Source organism: Phascolarctos cinereus, unplaced genomic scaffold (assembly GCF_003287225.1).
Source record: "Phascolarctos cinereus isolate Bilbo 61053 unplaced genomic scaffold, phaCin_HiC Scaffold_4;HRSCAF=312, whole genome shotgun sequence".
NCBI classification, from domain to species: Eukaryota; Metazoa; Chordata; class Mammalia; order Diprotodontia; family Phascolarctidae; genus Phascolarctos; species Phascolarctos cinereus.
Genome location: NW_027555847.1, coordinates 320,887,686 through 320,911,649, shown reverse-complemented (window position 1 = coordinate 320,911,649; position 23,964 = coordinate 320,887,686). Strand labels below are relative to the sequence as shown.

General features: G+C 42.9%; 1 protein-coding gene across 2 annotated transcripts in view; it reads left to right on the top strand.

Annotated features, from left to right (window-relative positions):
- Positions 1-572: 572 nt before the first annotated feature.
- The window catches only part of LHFPL2 (LHFPL tetraspan subfamily member 2), a 239,362-nt gene continuing 215,970 nt past the window's right edge, over positions 573-23,964 (top strand). The window contains exon 1 of one of the 2 annotated variants that reach the window (XM_020998404.2): positions 573-665. The gene's annotated coding sequence lies outside the window, so the exon portion shown is untranslated. The other variant, XM_020998402.2, reaches the window with a different exon arrangement.

Sequence of the window (23,964 nt, the reverse complement as noted above, 5' to 3'; positions counted from 1 at the left end):
TTCTTGCTCTCGTGAGAGAGTTGATCTGAAACTACTGCTTTGCTCCCCAGGGGATTCCTCCAGCCCGGCCTGGCCCTGGCGCATCCATCCCCAGGACTCCTGAAGTTAGAGGGCCTGCTTTTAAACTCCCAGGTGGCCCAGCCTCTAGTTTTGGAGCACTGGGGCTTCCGAAAGAGACCAGGCGGCTCGCTTCCTCCTCCTACCACCCAGCTCCCTGACCCACGGATGCCCTCCCCGCCAGCGCTCCCAGGCTCTCCAGTCCCGCGCTACTCTGCACTCTCCTGGGGTTCCTTCGCCCCTCCTCTTCGGGATCCCCTTTCTGCAACACACTCCCCTTCTCTGTAAGACACACCTCTCTCCCCTGCCCCCACCTCCCCTAGAACATTCCCTTGGTCCCTTCCCGCCAGCCAGGACGTCTCTTCTCTCCATTCTATCCCCTCCCCCTGCTCTCCGCCCCCTTTCCCCTGGACACCTCCCCCCGCGCCCCCGCTGGCCCCTCCTTTCTGGACGTGCCAATTGCCCCGCCCCCAGAGGAGAACCCCCTTCGGCTCTCTCCGCCCCGCCCACCGGGACACCACGCCCCCCTCCCGGGCTTCTAGGGGACTGTCTTGCAGGGCTGGAGACCAGGAGCTGAGAGGGCAGACCCTGGTGAATGGAGGGAGAGAGTAAGTCTCTGGCCAGTACTGGACACTGAGGCTCGATTGCTCTCTCTCTCTCTCTCTCTCTCTCTCTCTCTCTCTCTCTCTCTCTCTCTCTCTCTCTCTCTCTCTCTGCCCCCGTGGTGGTGGAGGTTAGCGCTCTTTCAGCGTTAAACCTTGGTTCCTCTCCTCCCCCAGCCCCTCTCGACCCCCCTTTCCCCTCCCCAATCCTCTTGCCTCCTCCTCCTCCTTTCCCTCGTCCCTGCTCCACTCTACAGTCCTGGGGCTAGCGGCTAGCGGGGCCAAGAGCGAGGTGGGAAAGAGGCGTAACAGGCAGAAGAGGCTTGTTGGCGAAGTCCCCGGCCACTTCCCGGCCCAGGGTCCGAGCCCTAGAAGTCGCTGCCCAGTGGGCCCAGGTGGCGGCCAGCCTCCCCACAAGGAGGACGGCAGCTCTCTCTCTGCTCTGGGCGGGTCGGTAAGTGAGGGAAAGGAATTGGGGGGTCAGACCCATTCATTCACCGGCGAGCCTTGGGAGAGGAGAGGGCACGGGGTGGAGAGCCCTGAGCTCCTTTGGACGGGCAGTGGGTATTCCTCTCTGTTTCTCACCCCCGCGACCCGCCCCCCACGAGTGCGGTGTATTTCTCTGATTTAATTTGGGGGGCTTGAAAGGAGAAGCCTGTCCGGAGGAGAGGCGGCGGTGCCGGGGAAGCAGCCGGTGGCCGGCCAAGCTTAGCAAAGCCCCGCTGTGCTCGCTTGGGACTCCCAGACCGAGTTGGCCTGGGGCTACGGGACAGAGGCTGCTGAGTCCCCTGTTGCGGGCGGGCTTTCTCCGGAGTTTGACTCTCACAAAGCTGCTTCTCTCCGACTCGGGAACTTGGGTTGAAAGGAAAGTGGAAGAAGAGAAGGGGGGGCGAGGGGAGATCCCCTGCTCAAACCTCAGCCAGCTCCCTCTGGCCAGGGATAGGGGCCGGAGGGTTGGTGAGAATGGGAGGGAAGCTGCTGTTTCTTCCCTTGGCTCCTCCGCAGCGGCTGCTACTGCCTGCAAAAGAAATGGAAAAAATTGTTCCTGGAACCGCTTCCCCCGGGGATGCTGGAGGGAGGCAGATAAGTCCGACCGGCCGCTCCTCTTGGGCTCTGGCTGCTGCGGGTGGGTGCGAACTAAGCTGGCGCTCCGTGCGCTTATCTCAGCTGGCCGCGTTGGTCCATCCTGGGCTCTCCGAACACCCAGTTGAGGTTGGGTGCCAGCGCCTTTCCGTACAGTATTGTGTGGGGGTTTTAGTCGCGCTTGCTACAAACGCTCTGGCTGCATTTTTGTGGGAAGCGGTGTGATGGGGGTGGAAATGGAGGAGTTGCGGGATGGAAAAAGATGGGCGTGGAGGTGGGGCAGACCACATCTGGGCTGATTGTCTCTGTGGGTTCTGCCTGGGTAAAGGACTGAAAGGCGAATGTGTGTGTGTGTGTGTGTGTGTGTGTGTGTGTGTGTGTGTTTCTGGATTTATTTAAGCACATGCTGCTTGCTCGCTTTTTTCCATTTAGCGGTCCAGTGTTCTTTGAACTTGGAAAACTAAAAGATTCTCACAAATCTTCCTCCAATCGAAACGTGTAGGGTTATTTCAGAAGGGGAGAGATTTTTAAGGACTGGAGATGAGAGCTTTCCAAGGGGAAGGGGGTGGGAGAAAGTGCGGGCATGGGTTAAAGTAAAGGCTTTTCCTCCGCTCCCACTACCCCCATCCCAGAACCATTTCCTGTATTTCTCGTTTTCTCCACTGATTGTGTCTGAAGTTTGCCATCAATGCCTTGCTAGAAACTGTGTAACTTTCAAAACAAAACCAACCAGAGAAAAGGTTCTGAACAGCAGCTGTAGGAGAGGAGAGAGCAAACTCCCAATGTCCCAGACTGAGGCTTGCATTTATCAGCAGCTCATTGCTTCTGCCTTGTGCACTAATCAGGGATTTCCATCCATTCCATGGCTACTTTTCAAAAGGGAATGGATACTAGGCATTTCCTCTCACAGTGTTATTTTACTGGTGTATCTGTTCATTACCTCCCATTTACCTCTGCCTTCCCCGTGGGGAGGAAGGGAGGGCTAAAAATGTATCTAGAAAGTACTAGTGAGGAATGCAGTTCAGGGGAAGAGAAATAAAATATGAGATTATTTCATTTATTTGAACTGTCATTAAGGAAAACCTTGGTGGAAGTGATACCCTTAAAATTGTTTACCTGACAGAAATTTGATTCCAAAGTGGATAAACTTTGATGGAATTGGATTGCTGCCAAATAAAACAATATGTTTTGATAATACTTTATACTATAGGTGGTAATTTAAATATTGGACAACAGGAATTTTTGTTGCAAGAGATATAGTGAATGTTTTACATGGGGGAGGGGAGATAATTATTAAAGCTAATTAATTAAGGGGGATGAGCAGGATAGGGTCTGAAAGCTGTAAAAATCTACTTTTTTCCAGTACCAATAGCAGTGATGATGAGCTTTCTAAAGAGTCTACTTGGAATATGGGGAGAATTATGAGACATGAACTGGTCTCAGACAACAGGATGGTAGATGCAATCCATTGTGGATAAGTACAAAGTAATGCATGTTGAAAACAGTAATTTACACTGCTCATCTATGCTGATGGGTTCTGAATTAGTGAGAGTCTCCTGAGGAAAAGTGTGGAGTGATGAATTAAGAATTTTACTGCATAGTATTCTGCCAAAATAAATAAATTATGAGTTTATTGTAAAAGTAATATGGAAGAGCATATCCATTAGGAGTGTTCTCTTTACCTTGAGTGATGGGATATAACTTCTAAATTCTTGTCTGTGCACAGTCCTCTGTACTTGGAAGAAACTCCTTCCTCCCTTTTTCCAGTTGGAATCCTCCTTCAGGGCTTAGGCTAGGTGCTGCTGCTTCATGAGGAGTATCCCCACCCCTGCTGGAAGTGGTCTCTCCCCAATCAGATTTTCCTGTAGCACTTTGCATTGATCTTTTTCCCCTTCTCATTATTTGTGTACAAGTCATTGTGTTCTACCCTCATATTTCAAGTTCTGAGGACAAAGGACTAGCTCATTTTTTTCATCTTTGAAGCCCATCTCTGACACTACTTATGTGACCATGGACAAGTCAACTCTCCTTGGCCTCAGTTTCCTTATCTGTAAAAAGAAGGGGTTAGATTTGATGGCAGCTGAGGTCTCTTCCAGTATTAGAGCTAAAACCCTGTGGCTTTCAGTACCAAGCACATTGTAGGCACTTAATAAATTTTTGTTGCATTAATTACCAATTTTTTTTGTCCAAACCTGTGATTTTATCAGTGTGTGGACAAGCTTGTAATGAGGAAAATCCATTGCCTAATGCATATCAGCAATTATTTTCCACCTTTGAGAAAGTTGTCTGGGTAAATTGTGTGGGGGCGCTTAGAGGTTAAGTTACTTTCCCAGGGTCCTGCAGTTGCTATGTATCAGAGGTGAGACTTAAACTAGGCTGTCCCCCACGTTAACCTATCTATTCTGACAAGCACTCCTACTTCACCTCCTTCCTTCTCAGATATTCCTTCGTTGGTTTTCTGAACAGGGCTCTATTATGGTTGTCTTCCTACCTGTCAGACTGATCTCTCCCAGTCTCCTTTGCAGGTTCATCATCCACGCCCTTCCCTATGTGGGCAGGTTTACCTCTGGACTCTGTTCTGGGCCTCTCTACTCTTCTTCTCTTTTGGTGATCAGAGGCAGCTAGGTGGCACTATGGATACAGAGCACTGGGTCTGGAATCAGGAAGACCTGAATTCAAATCCAGGCTTCAGATATTAGCTGTATGACCCTGAGCTGTCAACTGACCCAGACCTCTGACTGCCTCAGTTTCTTCAAACTGTTATGAGGATCAAATGAGGTATTTGTAGAGTGCTTAGTGCAGTACCTGGCTCATTGTAGGTGCTTAAGAAATCTTTGTTTCCTTCCTTCCTCCTAAGTGTTCCATTGTTATACCTATATAGATGACTTCTAGACCTACGGATTCAGCCTTCATTTCTCTCCTGAGCTCCAGTCCCTGCTTGACAGTTCCTCCTAAATGTTCCATTGGTGGAGCCAACTCATCACGTCCAAATCAGAAGTCATTCTCTTTCCCATCCCCCTAATTCCCCTGTTTCTGTCTAAGGCACAAACATTCTTCCTGTCACCAAGGTCCCTTGACTTTTCACTTTTTACTCCCTCTCCCTCCAACCCAGTTGTTGTGTTACTGACTTCCACTTCCTTGACATCCCTCCCATCCACCACCTTCTTTCCACTCACACCACAGCCACGTGCATTATCACTCCTCACCTGGACAGCATTGTAAAAGCCTCCTAAGTAGGCCCCCCCTATCCAGTCTCTTCCCTCTCTACTCTTTTCTCTAGAAAATGGCCAAATTATTCTAAAATGATATTCTTGAAAGTATAGGTCTGACCATGTCAGTCTCCAGTTCAAGAAACTTCAGCTGCTCTCCTTTGCCCTCGGGATAAAATAAAAATTCTTCTGTTTGGCTTTTAAAGGCTTGCACATTCTGGCTCTAGACTTTTTTTTTCTTTTACTTGGGCTAATTGCATGTTATTCTTCTTCACAGACTATGTTCTGGCTTAACTAGCCTCCTTAAATGTTCCTTACACGTCTATTCTTTCATTCCTACGCTGGAATGTTCCCCTACATCACCTCCATTTTTTGGAACTTCTAGCTCCCACCAAGGCTCAGTAAAAATAACATCTTCAAGATGCGTTTCCCTCAGTCTCCCTAAGTTGTTAGCCATTCCCCCAACACTGTACATTTATTGTCTATATTTTCTGTATGTGCTCTTTTGTGGGCGGCTAGGTGGCGCCATAGTGCACAGGGCACCAGGCCTAGAGAGAGGAAGACTCATCTCCCTCTGTTCAAATCTGGCCTCAGACAGTGTGTTACACTGGGGAAGTCACTTAACCCTGTTGGCCTCAGGTTCCTCATCTGTAAAATTAGCTGGAGAATGAAATGGAAAACTACTCCAGGATCTTTGCTAATAAAACCTTAAAAAGGGATCACGAAGAGTTGGGCATGACTGAAAAACAACTGAACAACAGACTCTTTTGTAGGATGGAAAGCCTTGAGGATGACATCCCCAGCACCTAGCCCAGTGCTAGGCACCGAGTAGGCATAAAAAGCTTGCTTACTTCATCGAGATGAACCTGACTTCTCAAAAGCCATGTCAGTGAAACAGATGCAGGTCCTCTCAAGTTGGAAAATGTTACAGGACAGCAACGGACTGTGTGCCCATTGTCTGAGGACGAGCCTGGTTAAGGGTAGAGAGGCCTATCACCAAGTCACCTACCAGGTGGTGAATTTTTTGGCTTATGGAGATTGACTGTGAAGACATGGAGGGCTTTCAATCTGCAACCTTCTTTGGTCAGTAGAGAGATTATAGACCACAATGTAGTCATGTTGAAGTGAAAAAGAGACCTAGGATAATAAGGTGGTACAGTGGATAGAGTACTGGACCTGGAGTCAGGAAGACTCCTCTTCCTGAGTTCAAATCCAGCCTCAGACACTTACTAGCTATGTGACCCTGGGCAAGGCATTTGACTCTGTTTGCTTATTTCCTCATGTATGAAATGAGCTGGAGAAGGAAATGACAAACACTACATTATCTTTGCTGAGAAAATCCCAAATGGGGTCATGAAGAGTTGGACATGATTGAAATGACCCAACAACACCAAAAACCTTTAAACTAATGTCTTTATATTCTCTACATCACAGTTATTATAGGAATCAGGTGAGATAATGCATGGCGAGAAAATGCTCTGTAAATGTGAATTATTATTCAATATATTTTTTGCATTCTAGTTCTTTGAAAATTGGTAAGCAACATAGGATAGATAGATAGATAGATAGATAGATAGATAGATAGATAGATAGATAGATAGATAGAGATGTGTACATATATTTGGCAATTCTTAGTTTATTAAAATACTAAATTAACCAGAAAGCTCCTTTCCTCAACCATTCTAGATAGACACAGGGGTGGGGCTGCAGGACATCTACTGAGTAAATATTTTTAGCCTGGTTAATCAGTCAGCTAACAAGCATTTATTAAGCACTTACTGGTACCTTGAACTACCTCCTTAGGATCCCACCTCCAACTCTGGGTTCTGATAGGTGAGCCTTCTCCTTATCTTGCCCTAGACCAGGATGCTGCCTCACCTGCCATCTCTCCCCAGTGCCTCTCCCCTTTATATTTCCCCATTATGTCTTCTGCCATTAAAATGTAAACTCCAGAAGGCAGAGACTATTTGATTTATTTATATCAGCAATTAACACGGTGCTTGGCACATAGTAAGTTCTTAATAAATGTTTAACTATGTATACATGTATGCATCTATCTATCTGTGACAAATTAGGATTCTAAGAACCAAAATGTGGAAAAAGTGTTATCAACACATAGTCATTGAAAGCTGAAGGTATGAAGCCAAAGCACCATTCATTCAACAAACATTTATTAAGTCCTTACTATTGTTCAAGGTTTTGAAGATATAAAGGGGGGGAAAATGTGGTTTTTGTTGGGGGGAGGAATAATATGTACACCAGAAATTAAATACCAAAGATATATAGAGCAATACAAAGTAACTCTGGGATAGGGTTAGTGCTAGGGTCAGGAGGATAAAAGTATTGGCAACTCCATCAGGATAAGCTTTCTGGAGGAGGTAGCACTTAAGGTGAATTAGGGATTATACTCCACAGAAGTCAGGAGTTGTGTGCATTCCAGGCATGAAAGATGAGACACTTAGCCTCCCCCCATCTTAGCTGCTACACCTATAAAATGAAGGGACCATGCTAGATAGCCCTTAAGGATCCCTCCAGCCCTATCACCTATGACCCAGAGGAGAATGATGGGGATGGGAAATGGCAAGAGGGCAGAGCAACCACAACAGAGAGATGGAGAGTAATGGTGGATAAATCCAGGAAGCCTGTTCCATCAGCTATGACCCAATGGCATCAGTCCACAAAAGAGGCGAGGCTGGCCTGAATGCTTCATGAATCTCTCCCCTGTTAGCTTAGCAAATGTGACTGATAAAGTGAAAGAAAAGCTGGGTGATGGCTCCCCATTAGCTTTTAAAGTTTTGAAGCCCCACAACCCGTGTTGTTTGTTGATTCAGTGTCTGACTCTTTGTGACCCCATTTGGGGTCTTTTTGGCAAAGATATTGGAGCGGTTTCCATTTTCTTCTCCAGCTCATTTTACAGATGAGGAAACTGAGGCAAACAGGGTTAAATGACTTACCCAGGGTCACACAGCTGGTGAGTGTCAGAGGCTGAATTTGAACTCGGATCTTCCTGACTTCAGGCTCTATCTACTGTACCACCTAGCTGTCCCAACAACAACAACTCAAGGAGGGCTGGATATGATTCTCCTCATACCCAGCATTGTCCTGTGGATCATAAGATACAGTCTATATATCCTGTATATCAGAGGTCTCTAGGTCTGCAGTTGGATTGGGTGAGACAAGAGTGAGAATGAGAAATATAGTAGGAAAGGGAATGTGAGCAGTCATGTGACTAGAAGTCAGTGTTGGGATAGAACTGAGAATGGGTCTGTGAATGTGCCCCAGGTCATAAAGGAATGGTAAATGAGCAAGGATGAGGTATGGAACAGGGTTGAAAGGCGGTCACTGAACATATATATTTTTAAAAAATTTTTTACTCTTTCATCTATTCAACATGTGGCTCTACAACCCCAGTTAGGAGCTCCAACGGGTCCCTTTAGTATTTAGTAACTCGGTTGTCACTAGATTTAGTTGTTATTATATAGATTATTTTGGAATATTGCTTGGCTCTCGCTTTTTTAATTTGCTTTGTCCTCTTACCCTGAGCACATGGCAAACTCCTCCATAATGGGAACTACGTTTTGTATTCTTTTATGTTTTACTCTCCACTGAATGGACGCTTGGGCTACATTGTTACCTGTGAGCAATAATAATGGTGATGATGATGATGATAAATAGCAAGTATTTATATGGTGCTTTAAGGTTTGCAAAATACTTTACAAAAAGCTCATTTTATCTTCACAGTAACCCTGAGAAGGAGGTGCTATTATTATTATCATGTCCATTTTACAGATGAAGAAACTGAGGTTGAAGGAGCTAAATGAGTTACCAGGGTCATGAAGCTACCAAGTGTCTGAGGCTGGATTTAAACTCAGATTTCCCTGACTTTACCTACACTGGGCCATAGGATGCACTTGAGACTAATAACAAAAAGACTGACAAAAACCCAGTATTGTAACTGTTGCCCAGTTATTATAGTAATTCTACATTTGGAATCTTCACCTACACTGAGAATAGACTATGTAGTATTCCCCAATATCCTCTTTCATATCCAGCTTCAGCTATTCATATTTCACCATATTTTATTCCCCTTTCAGCACAGAGAGGATAATGCAGTGTATTTATACACCAGATTTAGATACAGAATTAGTCAAGACCTGTATCTGGATCCTGCCTATCTTGATAGTGACTGGCTACGTGACCATGGGTAAGTCACTTGATTTCTCTGAGACTCAGCTAGGATTATTATTGTTACTATTATTACATATCCAAATGACCCTACTGTTCAAGAAACTGACACTAAATAATAAAATTTCTACAAACATTTAAACTCCACACATTTTATCTCACACGGTCTTCTTAACAATACTGCCAGGCAAGTATTTTTATCCCCATCTTAAAGATGAATGGGAGGGAAATGAGGCAAAGAAAGAGATTTGAGAGGCATCTAGATATATTCCAAAGGGCTGCACAATTTATGAAGGAGTTTAGATTGGCTGATATGCCTTCAGTTATAAACTGCTAAATGTTATACTTTCCCACATAATTTCCTTATAGAGTAACAGATAACTCATTTGAGGTGCACTGATTTGGCAAACTCTATTCTATAGTATATAGGGTGACCCAAAAATCTTAGTTCAGTTTTATGCTGTTTAAAAAAAAAAAAGGCCAAGAACCAGGAAGAAGGCAAAACAGACCTCTGAAGAGCCAAAAATAGGTATTACAAGATCCCTGTTGATAAAGTTTTTATATTTTGTTCCTGGGAAGGCTTATTGGCCCCTCATTCACAGACTATTTACTCTTACTTTAGATACAATTCTAACAAGTTTACTTATCCAATTTCCCAGCTCATAGCTGTCTATAAAGAGCAAATTAGAAAGTGAAGAGAAGTCAGCTACTTGAAGCAGATCCATTAAGGCAAGGAAGAAGTAACAGCAAATGGTAGCAAGAAAGGAAAAAAGGAAAATTATTAAAAGCAACCGCAAGAACTCAAAAAGTTTAATAGTCTGGGTGGACATTTATCATAGGGGCAGACAGTGCCACATATCTTAAGAACCTCTGAGGGCATCATTCTATTTCAATATGGTACATAATTAAGTCACTAAGATACCCCTGAGTCATCATGAAAAGGCTATCTATATTTAGTATCTTTTGTTTAAAAAGTCAGAACAGTAATCAGTTTATTCTAGAAAGATTTCTATCAAAAAAATTTAATACTTTGCAAATATGGGACCTTAAAAGAGTAAATGTCATTATCTGGAAAATCCACTTAGGTAGAACAGCCTACCAGGACAGTGCTGGATAAAGATGTCTTACCATAGAGAAATTACATGTGCACTCATATTTCATACCTTGAAATTTTAGAATTAAAAAATCTGTTTAGCTGTTTTATTTTGGAGAGAGGGTTAAAAAAAACCCAGCTTATCTCTTGTATTGGTTACTTTATTAGCTGTTTTCTTCTTTTCTGTGCTATCCTTCATAACCTTGTACTTGAACCTTGGCGGATAAGTAAAGGAGAAACTCAGTGTATTTAATCTTTTTACATTGACCTGTCCTCTGATTGGTTTGGTGTAGTTTATTATTATTGATTGAGTTTTCTAAGAAGTTTTATAAGCAATATTTGGAAAAGCATTTAAGTTAAACCTTTAAATAATGTTACTTGGGCTAGGACTTAGAAGGTGACTTTTAGAAGGGTGCGGCAACTAGATCAATATTTGATTGAGTTCCTGAAAAAACAGTTCCTGAAAATGATGTGCAGCTACAGTATTGAAGGGGAGAATGTTTAGCAATATCAAAGATTCATTTAGGGCACTCTTTTATAGTTCTTTAACTGGAATCCAATTTGAAAGCAGGAGCAACTGGGTGGTACAGCAGATATAGCGTGGAGCCTGAAGTCGGGAATACTTGAGTTCAAATCTGGCCTCAGACCCCAAAATGGGGTCATGAAGAGCCAGACACAACTGTAAACAACCGAACAAAACAATGTGAAAGTAGAAGTAGCCCTTTTCCTCTGTTTTCATTCATGATTTTAATGACCTGAATAGTTAGTGTAGAGAAACATCGTCTGTACAGGTTGATACTGAGGGTACGGCATAGGGCAGATTGGAAGAGGATGGGATCTCAGCCCAGACCAAGGTGTAGGGCTAAGAGTTAGATATTTTTCAAGAATAAACTTTTTAGAAAATATGTTTGTATGCTTGGAATGTCTCTGAAAGCCTCACAGATTCCATTCTTCAGCCAAAAAACCCAAATATTCACAAGTTGGATGATTGATGGCTATCTATTTACATGTTGCAGAAGATGGTAAAGATAACGCCTCGTAACACACAGTAGGTTGTGTGAATATAAGAAAATCCTACAGTCATAATCTCTGTGCCTTCTATACACTGTTCTAGGTGCTGGTTTTATAGACAAAAATGCCCTCAAAGATTTGTTACTATTTAAAAAAATAATTTGGACTATATCCATCTCATTAAAAGATAATGATTACCTTTGGGGATCCAGTTCTACACAGAAAAGCGTGTATGAATATATATTTGTTCTTTCTTGTCCTCTTAAGATTTCCTTCATCATTTTCCAATCTAATTATTAGCTATGTGGATTTGATCAATCGATCAATCTAAGCACCCGCTATGTGTCGAGCACTGTGCTAAGCGCTGGAGATAGAAAAAGAGGCAAAAGACGGTGTCCCTTACCTCAAAGAGCTTACTTCAAATCTGTGGTGCTCTGGTTTATAAACCATGTTATTCCATAAATGAATTTGCTTCTGAATCCTTGTTAAGGTAATTCTTTAAAATGCCTCGTTTCTTTACTCTGTTGTTTGATGTTGCTTGTTCTTAGATGCTCCAGGTACTTTATCAAGTTGTCAGGAAATTGGAAGGTGCGAGGAATGCAGAGAAGTCACAGCTATTACGGGGGGAGTTCAATTGTGAGTGGTATTAGCAGCCGGTGAGGTTTCAGGGCCCTCAATATCCTCACCCTGCCGAGGAAAAGAGGAACACAGGCATGGATTCCAGGGAAAGATTCCTGAAGGGAATCCCATTTGAAAGGAAACAAAAATGAACTTTCCTTCTGTCTCCTAGAGTCATATGTGTCTATAGTTGGAAGGGACCTTCGGCATCATCTAGTGCAGATTTGTTCTATGAAATTTGGATTCAGTCAAAGGGTCACACTTGAGGACCTAGAGGGCCACATGTGGCCTGCAGGCTGCAGGTTCCCTACCCCTGTAGTGGAACCTTCTCATTTTACAGATGAGGAAACTAGTAATCGACAGAGCCAGTAATTGTCCCCTTGTTTTCTAACTCAAAGCCAGCATCCTCCCCACTGGACCAAGCTGCTTTCAGCAATAAATGACCATTGGTGACATTGAGACTGGTTCATTGCCTTTCTGTGTGACAAAGTATGGAAAAGAGTAGTTCAGGTACAAGTGACATTTGGGAACAGTCTTTTTGGGGGGACGAAGGAACCCAGAGGGCAGCTAGGTGGTGCAATGGTTAGAGCACAGGGCCTAGAGTCAGGAAGACTCATCTATCTGAGTTTAAATCCAGCTTCAGATACTTCCTAGCTGTGTGACCCTGGGCAAGTCACTGAACCCTGTTTACCTTAGTGTCCACATCTGTAAAATGAGCTGGAGAAGGAAATGGCAAACCACTCTACTTTCTTTTCTAAGAAAACCCCAAACGGGATCACAAAGAGTCGGGTACCACCAATGCAAGCGAACAACAGGAAGCAGAAGGGAAGCAGGAAACAGTCCTCTCTTCAGGGAGCGGACTCGCACAGGTCATCCAATACTGACTCCCCTCATTGGTTTGGGGGTCAGAGAAACAATGTCATGGAATGGAAAAGAGCATTGAAATTAGATTCAAAAGAGACCCAGATTTGAATCTCAAACTTGCTAGTTGTATGGCCGGGGACACATCATTTTCACCTGCCAGTTTCCTCAGCTATAAAATGGGGATAACGTCCAAACGACCTAACTCATAGATTTGTTGTGGAACTCCGGAAAGCACAATGGAAATGCGAACTACCGTTGACCACTCTGAGGGCATTAGCTGTCTACAGTGGGTGTTTCTAGTACTTGTGCCACGTTGGCTTTGCTACCAGTGTATGCATGTAGTCTGTGGGAGGAATTAATACAGAGTCTAGGGAAGTGATTACTAGAGGAAAGAGAGAAAAAGTTCATGACACTGCGCAGTGACAGCTGGTGAAGGGTTGTTGTTATTGTCTGTCCTTCATTCTCGAAGAGGACCATGACATCAAGGAGGTGATGCCATGACTTGCAAGTGAATTGGATTTAAGTGAGGGAAGGCTGTGCAGAGCCACCAGCCTCGCTTTCTTCCCCAGAGCCATCAGGTCCAGTGGCCAGATACAGATCAGGCCAAGTAGGAATGGCCCCCACCTGAAGGGTATACTAGGGAAAGGGCGGGGAAGGGAATAATAAGCATTTATACAGCACCTACTATGTGTCAGGCACTTCTTACAATTATTATGTCATTTGAGTACCCTCAGAGCTCCCCCTTTTCAGAAAAGCAGCCCCCACATACAGAGACTTTCCTTTCCAATGTGTGGAGACTATAAATGGTGCAATACCAAGGTGAGAGAATTTGAAATGCTTCATAATTTTTAATAATAGTAAATGCTAAGTAATTCAATTTAAAAATTGAGTAATTAAAAATTAAACATGGCGGTGAAAGGCTAACCTGATTATAGAGAGGTAGCTTGGCTTGGAAGATAGAGAGCTAGCCTTGACCTGGGTTCAAGTTTTGCCTCTCACATACTGGCTATGAAACTTTGGGTGTTAACTAATCCCTTAGTGCTCTGGGAAACTCTCTTAAGGCTGGCTCTTAAATTGTGGAGCAGGTGCTAATGTCTTTCGGTAGAAGGATGGTTCTCATGGAAAACTGCTCCCACTAATGAAATCACAGAAGTGGACCAAAAAAACCCCAGAACCTCATGCAGAAAACAGGGGTTGGAGTCAACATAATGTTAGTGGGAGAAGAAGTAGTAGGACAGGCAAGATAGGAAGGCTCTGATACTCTCCGGCACTAAGATACTAACATAAGATATTAAGAAAATATCTACAGTGTTGGAGTCTGAAGGAAGCCCTTGCGATGTGAATGTATATGGGCTAAAAATATGAGTGCATTGATTAATGAATGTGTGCCAACCTAGAGGGAGGTCTTTGGTGTCAAATGAAAGAATATTTGTAAAAAGTGCTGAACACAGTGCCTGGCACATAGTAGGTGCTCTCTAAATGCTTCCCCCCTCCCTTTATTCCCCTTCATTTCACAGAGCTTTTGTTTATTCTTCAGCCTGATTATAATGTGGCACTCTATTCTAGCTGCATCTGTTACAGCAATATTTTGTTGTTTCCTTTATTGGTCATTATTGGATGATCAATCAGTAAACACCTATCAAGTACCTACTGTGTGCCAGGCACCGTGAATGATAGAGTAGTCAGCAGAATTTGGTATTATCCTGACTCAAAAGCCTAGAAACATCTCCCTATGTTGCAGTGAGCACAGAGGCAGGAAGGCCCCTAATCTTGGTGGTAGGATATTGCCAGGTGTGGTTCAGTGGGTAGAGCCCTGGACCTGAAGTTAGGAAAACATGAGTTCAAATTCAGCCTCAGATACTAACTAGTTTGTGTGATCCAGGGCAATTCACTTAACTGCTGGATGTCTCAGTTTCCTCTGCTGTAAAATTGGGATAATAATAGCACCTACCTCCCATGGTTGTGTGGATAAAATTTTGTGAAGAGATTTGTAAAGCACTTTTCAAATATGAAAGCTCTGTATAAATGCTAGCTTTTATTTATTTGTTTGGTATTGCATTTTTGTAGAGTGCCTAAAAGTAAATTAAATTCCTAAAGCCATATTAGGAAGAGCTCAGGCTGGAGTGGGTTCTCATTTCTTCTGCTTCACTAACTAAGCTAACTTGTCTGGATGTTGCAGTGTGGATAGAGCTCAGGACTTGGAGACAGGAACACCTGAGTCTGAATCCTGTCTCTGATTCTGGGGAAGTCGTTCAGCCTCATTTTCCTCATCTGTGAAATGGGGTGATAGTTACTGTTATTATGATCTATAAACTGAGAGGTAGTATGGTGTAGTGGCTAGAGAATTGTCCTCACAGCCAGAAGACCTGGGTTCAAAGTCCCCCCTCTGACATATACTGGCTGTGTGATCCTGAACAGGTCAAGGGTTCCACTGTCCTCCTGATCAACCAAGCTCAAAGCCTACCTGTCATCCTCAACTCTTCATTTTCTCCTACCACCCGTAGTTGCCTAGTTCTGTCTTTCTACCTTTCTGAGTAAGAAATATATAGGCCCCCTTCTCTCCTCCAGCACTGCCACCTCCCAGGCGCCAGGCCTTCATCATCTCACGAGCAGACTATTGCAGTAGCTTTGTGGTGATTTCCCTGCCTCAGGCCTCAATCAGCTCCAGTCCATCTGCCTTTTAGCTGTCAAATTGATGAAGGTCTGACCATGTCATCAGACACACACACACACACACACACACACATTAAATAAATTTCAGTTGTTCCCTATTACTTTCAGGATCAAATATAAAATCCTGTTTGGCTTTTAAAATCCTTTGTAAACTGATCCCTTCCTACCTTTCCAGTCTTCTCTCCCCATCTCCACCTCTATACTCTGTGGTCAAATGAAGGACACCTCCTTGCCGTTCTCTATCCTCCATCCCTGGGCATTTTCACTGACTGTCCTCCTCATCTCTACCTCCTGGCTTCTCTGCTTTCTTTTAAAATCCCATATTCTACACGAAGCCTTTCCCAGTCCTGCGCTTTGAGATTATCTCTACCTCAGTCTGTCTCTATCTTGTTCATACGTAGTTATTTGCATGTTGTCTCCCCCCATCCCCCACCCCGTTACACTGTTAGCTTCTTGAAAGCAGGGACTCTCTTTTGCCTTTCTTTGTGTCCTCATTGCTTAGCACAGTGCCTGGCACACAGTAGACTCCTTATAAATGCTTTTTTATTTTATGTGACTTGATTCAACCTACTGTAGGCAGCTAAGGCTATAGGTTGTAGAGAAGGCGCCAACTTGCATTGGTAGAAGGAGTTTTTTCCCTCATTATTCCCATGAACTCTCAGGTCTGGTCCCCATCCCAGGCCTCTAAGGTGAATATTGGGGTAGACGTTACTCAAGCAAACTTTCAGCCCTGCAAATCTGACTCTATATTATTTGGGCCAAGAATATCACAACAGGAATAATATATGAATGAAGTCTCTGTTCCTTACCTTCAGGAAGACAAGCATGGCATAGGGAAAAACAATAAACTTGGGATTCAGTACAGTCTGGGCCAGAAATATATACAGTACAAATTAAAGTATAAATGAAGATGATGTTACCTACCACCAAGAAGGCAAGCGTGGTGTATGGGAGAGAGCCTGGAACTTGGCAGTCGGAAGACCTGGGTTCAAACTCCAGTTCTTCTATTTGACTACCTTTGTGACCTTGGGAAATTTAATTGTATTTCTCTTGCCCACAATCTCTTCATCTGTAAAAATGAAAGGGTGTTGACCAGGTGATTCATAAGATCCCTTTCACCTGTGAAGGTCTGTGGTCCTAGTAAAGGTATGCACTTTGAATCATTTTTTCCAAGAATGGAAAGGGAGTGTCCCTCTACCCTGTTTGTTCATCCCTCATAGCCAAGAGAGGGCATTTACCAGAGTTGCAGCCAGGGGCAGGAGTGAGGTCTGTAACTAAGGTACTGAGGAAATTAATCAAACCTTGGCCTTATCAGCACTGTGTTCTAAGGAAGTTAGCTGATATTCCGTGATCTTGTTTGTCGTGTTTGAATGTTTGTTTTACTTATTTGATGATTCCTTATGGTTTATGCTTATAGGGTTCTGTATTCTTTTCCTTCTGGGCAAATTATTTTCTCTGTTAGCCAGGAGTTAAATGGGGTCTGAGGGAGATGAGTGATCTTCACTTCTGCTCTTTCATTTACTGAAAAGAAGGCTGAAGGGCCAGGTGCCAATTACCGCTGGCATTGTCCTAAGTCAAACTAGACCTGAGGAGTGAAGAAAGAGTTTGAGGAAGGGTAGTTTATCACCCAGAACATGGATGAGATCAGTGGCCAGGTCACTGCTGCAGATATAGGGGTAAAGGAAAAAAATAGCCTTCAAAGGGCTTTTTTCTCTCCCCTTACCTAATAATAACAATAAATAATTATATAGCATTTTTACTGGTTCAACAGAGCACTTTCCTTACAGCAACCAGTGAGGTAGCATTTTACAAATAAGGAAACTGAAGCAACGTACTGGTGGAAGATCACTGAACTTGGATTCAAAGGAGGTAGTTTCCTCGCTCTGCTACTTATTGCCTGTGTGATCTTAGGTAACTCATTTAACTTCTCTGGGCTTCCCCACCTTAAAACTAGAGAGTTGGACTAGATCATTTCTAAAGCTCTTTTCAGCTCTAGACCTAAGAGATTATGAAATGGATCCCCAAAAAAAAGTGTGATGTGAATCTCCAGCCATCTGTTATCATAATGTAAGATGGAAATTTCCTTTCATCATTATAGTCATTAAATACCCAGAAATGAAAAATCTGCTTTCTGCCAATTGGTATTACCAAGAAACCATAACAGGTTTGTTTCAGGTGTACCGAGTTACCAAAGAGGATGAGTCTCACTTAGAGATGCTTCATCTCATAACATATGATCTTTAAATTTTGTTTTGTCTGACCCACTCTGTGTCTTTTCTCTACCCCTTAGGAAAATAGGTCTTTAGAGGTCAAGGGTTGTCTTCTGTCTAGTTCCTTTCTTTCTGGCTTTAACTTAATTCAGGATGTTTTTGTTCTTAGAATGAGAAGCTCTTAACATGAACTCTGTGCAGTGGGTTGGACCAAATCGAAGAGTTATAGGATCATAGATTTAGAGGTAGGAGGGACATTAGAGGTCATTGAGGGAAACCCTGTCATTTTACTGATGAGAAAATAGAAACTGAGAGTGAGTGGTTAAGTGATTTGTCCAGGTCAAAAGACTTGTAGGCTGGATTTATATTCCGATCTTTCTGAACTTAAGCCCAGCACTATATCTAGAATCTTTAGTCAATAGAATGAATGAATAAATGAAAAAGTATTTATTAAGGGTTCACTAACTGCCAAATTCTGTGCTAAGCTTTGGAGATTCAAATAAAAAAGTAAGGCAGTTCCTTCCCTTACAGGGCTTACGATCTTTCTTAAAAATAAATTTTATTAATTTTTTTTTTGGCAAAGAAACTAGAGTGGTTTGCCATTTCCTTCTCCAGCTCATTTTACAGATGAAGAAACTAAGGTAAACAGGATTAAGTGACTTGCTCAGGGTCACACAGTTAGTATCTGAGGCTGCATTTGAACCCAGGAAGATGAGTCTTCCTGACTCCAGGCCTGGCATTCTATCTACTGTGCCACCTAGCTGCCCCGTCTTTTCTTTTCACATTGCCTAAATTTTCCCCAGAATCCTCCCTCTTTTCCTTTTCAAAGAGTCAAGCCCTTGTATTAAAGGGTTTTTTTTTTTAAAGAAAAAGAGGCAAAAGGAAAAAAATCAACAAAACTGGTCGGTACATTGAACCACTCCTCTTTTTTTTTTTAAATTTTATTAATTTATTTTGATTTATCAACAATCACTTCCATATGCTTTTGAGTTGAAAATATTTCGTCCCCTTCCTCCCCCCCACCCTCCCCAAGACGGCGCACAATTTGATATAGGCTTTACATTTACATACCCATTAAACATATTTTCACATTAGTGAAGTTGTAAGTAAAAATTAAAACCAATAGGAGGAACCATCAGAAAGATGAAACAAGACTCAACAGAAGGTAAAAATAAGTGATAGTGATTCAACTTCCATAGTTCTTTCTTTGGATGTGGACAGCATTTTCCATCCCGAGGCCTCTGGAGATGTCTTAGATCCTTGTAATGCTGAGAACGGTTCAGTTTAACAATATTAGTCATCAAATAACGTGGCTGTTATTGTGTACAAAGTCCTCTTGGTTCTGCTCACTTCACTCAGCATCAGACCATGTAAGTCTTTCCAGGTTTTTCTGAAGTCAGCCTGTTCATCATTTCTTATAGCACAGTAGTATCCCATTACGTTCATGTACCACAACTTGCTCAGCCATTCCCCAGTTAACGGGCATCCTCTCAGTTTCCAATTCTTTGCCACCACAAAAAGAGCTGCTATGAATATTTTTGTACATGTGGGTCCTTTTCCCATTTGTTTGATCTCTTTGGGATATAGCCCTAGTCCTGCTATTGCTGGATCAAAGGGTATGCACATTTTTGTAGCCCTTTGGGCATAGTTCCAAATTGTTCTCCAGAATGGTTGGATCATTTCACAACTCCACCAACAATGTATTAGTGTTCCAATTTTCCCACATCCTCTCCAACATTTATGATTTTCCTGTTTTGTCATGTTGGCCAATATGATAGGTGTGATGTGGTACCTCAGATTTGTTTTGATTTGCATTTCTCTAATCAATAACAATTTAGAGCATTTTTTCATATGACTATAGATGGCTTTAATTTCTTCACCTGTGAACCACTCCTCTTCCCCCACCCATGCAATGTTCCACACCTGTGTAGAGGAGCGTATGAGTGGTATCTTCCCGTATTTCTTCTTTGGGGCCAACCTCTTCTTTGTAATTCAGCAACATTCATTTTAGATTATTTTGTGGTTGTTCTTTCATTTACATTGTTATAGTCATTGTGTATGTTCTTTGCTTGGCTTTGCTTGCTTCACTTTTTATCAGTTGACGTCTTTTCATGCTTCTCTGTATTCATCATACTTGTCATTTCTTTTAACACAGTAATATTCCATTACATTGATATACCACAATTTGTTTAGTCACTTCCCGATTGATGGTCGTATTTTATTTTTAGGTCTCTTCTACCATAAAAAAAATGCTGCTAGAAGTATTTTGGTGTACATGGAAACTTTCTTCTTAAAAGTGACCTCCTTGGGCTATTTGTCTAGCACTGTAATCTCTGGGTTAAAGGAGACGTCCCAACTAAAATCTTATCTCCTGCAGGAAGCCTTCTCCAACCCCTCATAATTCCAGTGCCTTCCCTCTGTTAATTATTTTCTATTTATCCTGTCTATAGCTTGCTTTATATATATTTGTTTGTGTGTTGTTCCCCCCATTAGATTGTAAGATCCTTGAGAGCAGGCGATTTTTTTTTTGCCTCTTCTTGTATCCCCAGGGCTTTGCACAGTACCTAGCACATAGTTGACACTTAATAAATTTTCATTGAATGAATGAATAGACACCTTAGTCACTTTGCATACTTCCCAGTTACTTTCTGGAATGGATAAATTAATTCACAGAGAAGCTTACATTCTAATGGGGGAGGCAGCATAAATATGGAAATTGTGGCCAGAGAAGGGCATATCTGGAAAGTCATAGAGATGATGAGTTTTATCTGTAGTGTGATCAATTGTGATCAATTGACGTGGTCTTTTCAGGGACAATGGTAGTATGATAATGTGATTTGATTACTGAGCCCAGAGCAGGAAGATGGAGGGAAAGGGTTCCGTTGTGGAAGCAGGATGGATTGAGAAGCACAGTCTGCTCCAGGCAAGGTGGTCTGGGGACCATGCTTGCTTACCAGTCAAAACATCTCAATTAACTAACTCCCCCAGAAGGTGATTTTCACCAGGAATTGGGGTAATATTTTCTGGGTTCTGTCCTAAGATGCTGGTCCAGGTGGGGGAAATTTGGCCACAGCAGATTAGAACGCAAATCTTCACCATGGAAAGGTTCATGTCTAGACTTAGAATATCATTCTAAGAGCTCATTGTAAGATCAGAAACATTTTAAATTCAGTCAAAGGAACATTGATGAGCAAGTGCTCTCCGCCCTCCTTGAAATTACTGGTGCCACCCAAAGGGCAGAGCAAAGAATGAGGAAAGATTCCCCTGGGGAGCTAATTCCCTCAGCTTTGGGCCCAGCTATTCTGATTGGTGAGAGAGTCTATTGTTCAAAGTTGACATTTCAAGCCCTAGTCCCATTTTCATTTGTTGTAGTCACTGGGGGTGCTGACAGGTGAAGGCGACCCCAGAAATTGGATGGCTGGACTCTCACTGAGAGGTAACATCTGGAAAGCACTTTGCAAATCTTACAATACTATATACAAATACTATATATTGTTATCCTAAGAATCTTGGAAGAATAATGGATGAGAAAGAAGGAGCACTTGACACGATGATATGTCCATGCTTCCCACTGCTCAGCAAATGGAAAGTCTCAGCTGGAAGCACAGCATCAGAGGCAGGGCCAGCCTTACAAATAAGTGAAATAGGCAACTGTCTCTATGGTGTTGTTGGAGTAGAGGACCACTTGCCCCAAATTATCTTTTCTAACCACTTATTCAATACCTAAAACTTCATCATTAGTAATTAAAACAATGCCTATCCCAGGCTCTAATTTCATCTATTAATTCATTTTACCATTTTTTGAGGCTCTAGTTTTAAAAAGCAAATAATCCCATGAGAGGTTTATACATTCAACTGCTATCAATTATTTATAATTTATTGTATTAGATATTTTTAGGTGCTTTCCTGGATCAATTAGCTGAGATCAGGGCACTCGGGAAATGAGACTGTTGATGAAGGGAGGAGGCAGGGATGAATTTGGAGCTAGGGACACTGTCCATAAGAGGATAGGCTTGTCTGGGTGGGGTGTTACAAAGCAGGAGGCACTGGTCTTATGGAAAAGTGAGGCGGAGGGGGCTGTTTCATTAAGCAAAACAATGTGACTGGGGAACTGAGCAGAAAGAATCCAGTCCCCCTGGCAGAATGGGGATATAAAGAAGGCAGAACTGTCTAGGGCTAGGCCCACTTTGTGAGTGAAGAGTGGGGCATAAATAGGGGAAGAGGGGGACATATATACAGGAAATGGTATGGGTGGAGCCAATGGGGACCAGGCAGGGTAATGAACTAGGTTGGTTTCAGATGGTTGGCTGAGCCCTGGACCTAAGATTAAAGCCAACTCTGCCATTTGTACTATTATGAGTGAGTCATAGGTTTATAGTCTGCAAACCAGAAGGGTTCTTTTTTTTTTTTAGGCAATTGGGGTTAAGTGACTTGTCCACGGTCACACAGCTAGTAAGTGTCAAGTGTTTGGTCTGAGGCCGGATTTGAACTCAGGTACTCCTGACTTCAGGGCCGGTGCTCTATTCTCTGCGCCACCTAGCTGCCCCAGACCAGAAGTGTTCTTAAAGGTCACTTTATCTTTTAGCTTCAGTTTCCACATCTGTAAAATGGGAATAATAACACTTGCATTCTATAGTTCATAGTTGTTGTCAATCAACAAGCATTTAGCTAGCATTTATGCAGCACTTTAAGGTTTACAAAGCACTTTATACATGTTATCTCCTTTGATCCTCACAACAATCCTGGGACATAAGTGCTATTATTATCCCTACTTTACAAATGAGGAAACTGAGGCAAACAGAGGCATGCCCAAGGTCACACAGTGATTGTCTAAGGTCATATTTCAACTGAGGTTTTCTGCCTCCAGGTCTAGTATTCTACCTGCTGTACCACCACCTAGCCTCTATTAAGCATTTGCTGTGTGCCAAGCGCTGTTCAAAGCACTGGGAGTACAAAGAAAGAGAGGTAGGGAGAACTCAATAAGATAATATATGTATAAGGACAGCTAGGTGGCTCAGTGGATAGCGTTCTGGGCCTGAAGTCAGGAAGACCTAAGTTCAAATCCAGCCTCAGACACTTACTAGCTGTGTGACCCTGAGCAAGTCACTTAATCCTGTTTGCCTCAGTTTCCTCATCTGTAAAATGAGCTAGAGAAGAAAATGGCAAACTACTCTGGTATCTCAGCAAAGAAAAGCCCAGATAGGGTCATGAAGAATCAACACGACTGAAATAACTGAACAACAACAACAACATATATAAAAGCACTCTGTCCATTGTGAGTATAAGCTATTTTGATAAAATTATTTTAATTATACCTCTAAGATTAGATCTTGGGAAACATTTGCTGTTGGCAGGCCTCCTACTGTACTGAGGGCCCTCTTTGATACTCAATTTGAGTCCTAAAGCCCCAGTTTTTGAGAGCCCCATGAAGTGCCATTCACCCTTGGGTAGTTGAGAAGGGGGGGGGGAGAGAGAGAGGAGGGGGGAGAGAGAGAGAGAGGAGGGGGAGAGAGAGAGAGAGAGAGGGAGAGAGAGAGAATCCATTTAAAAATGTAGCCATGTAATAGTAATAATAGGTTGCTTTCCCTTGGGGGGAGGGCTGCCGTGAGTGAGTCAGGCTTACCACAGCACTATGTGAAATGCATTTCAAAGAAGGTAGGCTTCTGGGCTCTGGCAGGATGTGCTGCATGGTCCCAGAGTCTCACCCAGGGTCTTGAAGTGGCTGTGGCTAGAGAAGGCTAACCTTGAAATTAGGCGGCGGTTCTAACAAACGTCGTATCTTCTTACTGGGTAAGCTGTTCTTATCCTTGCACCAGTTTTGTACTTTAGACCCATCCTTTCTTTCTCACAAAGGCAAACAAGAGATTTAGGAACATAAGCTGGGGTTTGGGAATATGTCTGATGTTCACATAAATAGATGTTGCTTTGGTGGGGAGACTGTTTTCTTTGAAAAAGGAGCAGAGATGTAGATATTCAAAGAAAGAGACCGACTGCTAAACAGGGCTGTCCTCAATACCAAATTACTTCATGGCATCCAGGGCTCGGTGGCTGTGTAGCCACAGGATTTGTTCCATGTTCCAAAAAGAAACTTGGCTCTCCGCTGAAACTGTGTAATGCTTTCCAGGACTGTGGGACCATGCTTCTACCCCAGAGTGGTCAGGCCCCATCCAGTTCAGAGGAGAAAAGCTGTCTTAAAGGGGTAATGCATCCTTCTTTCCTTCTGACTGAATCTCATTCTTGAACAATAAAAAAAATGCCAGGATGCCAAAGTCTACCATATAAATATATCTTGCAGGTCTGGAGGAGGTTACTAAAGGCTTCTTGGATTTTATTTTTCATGGAAATGAATTTTTAATGAA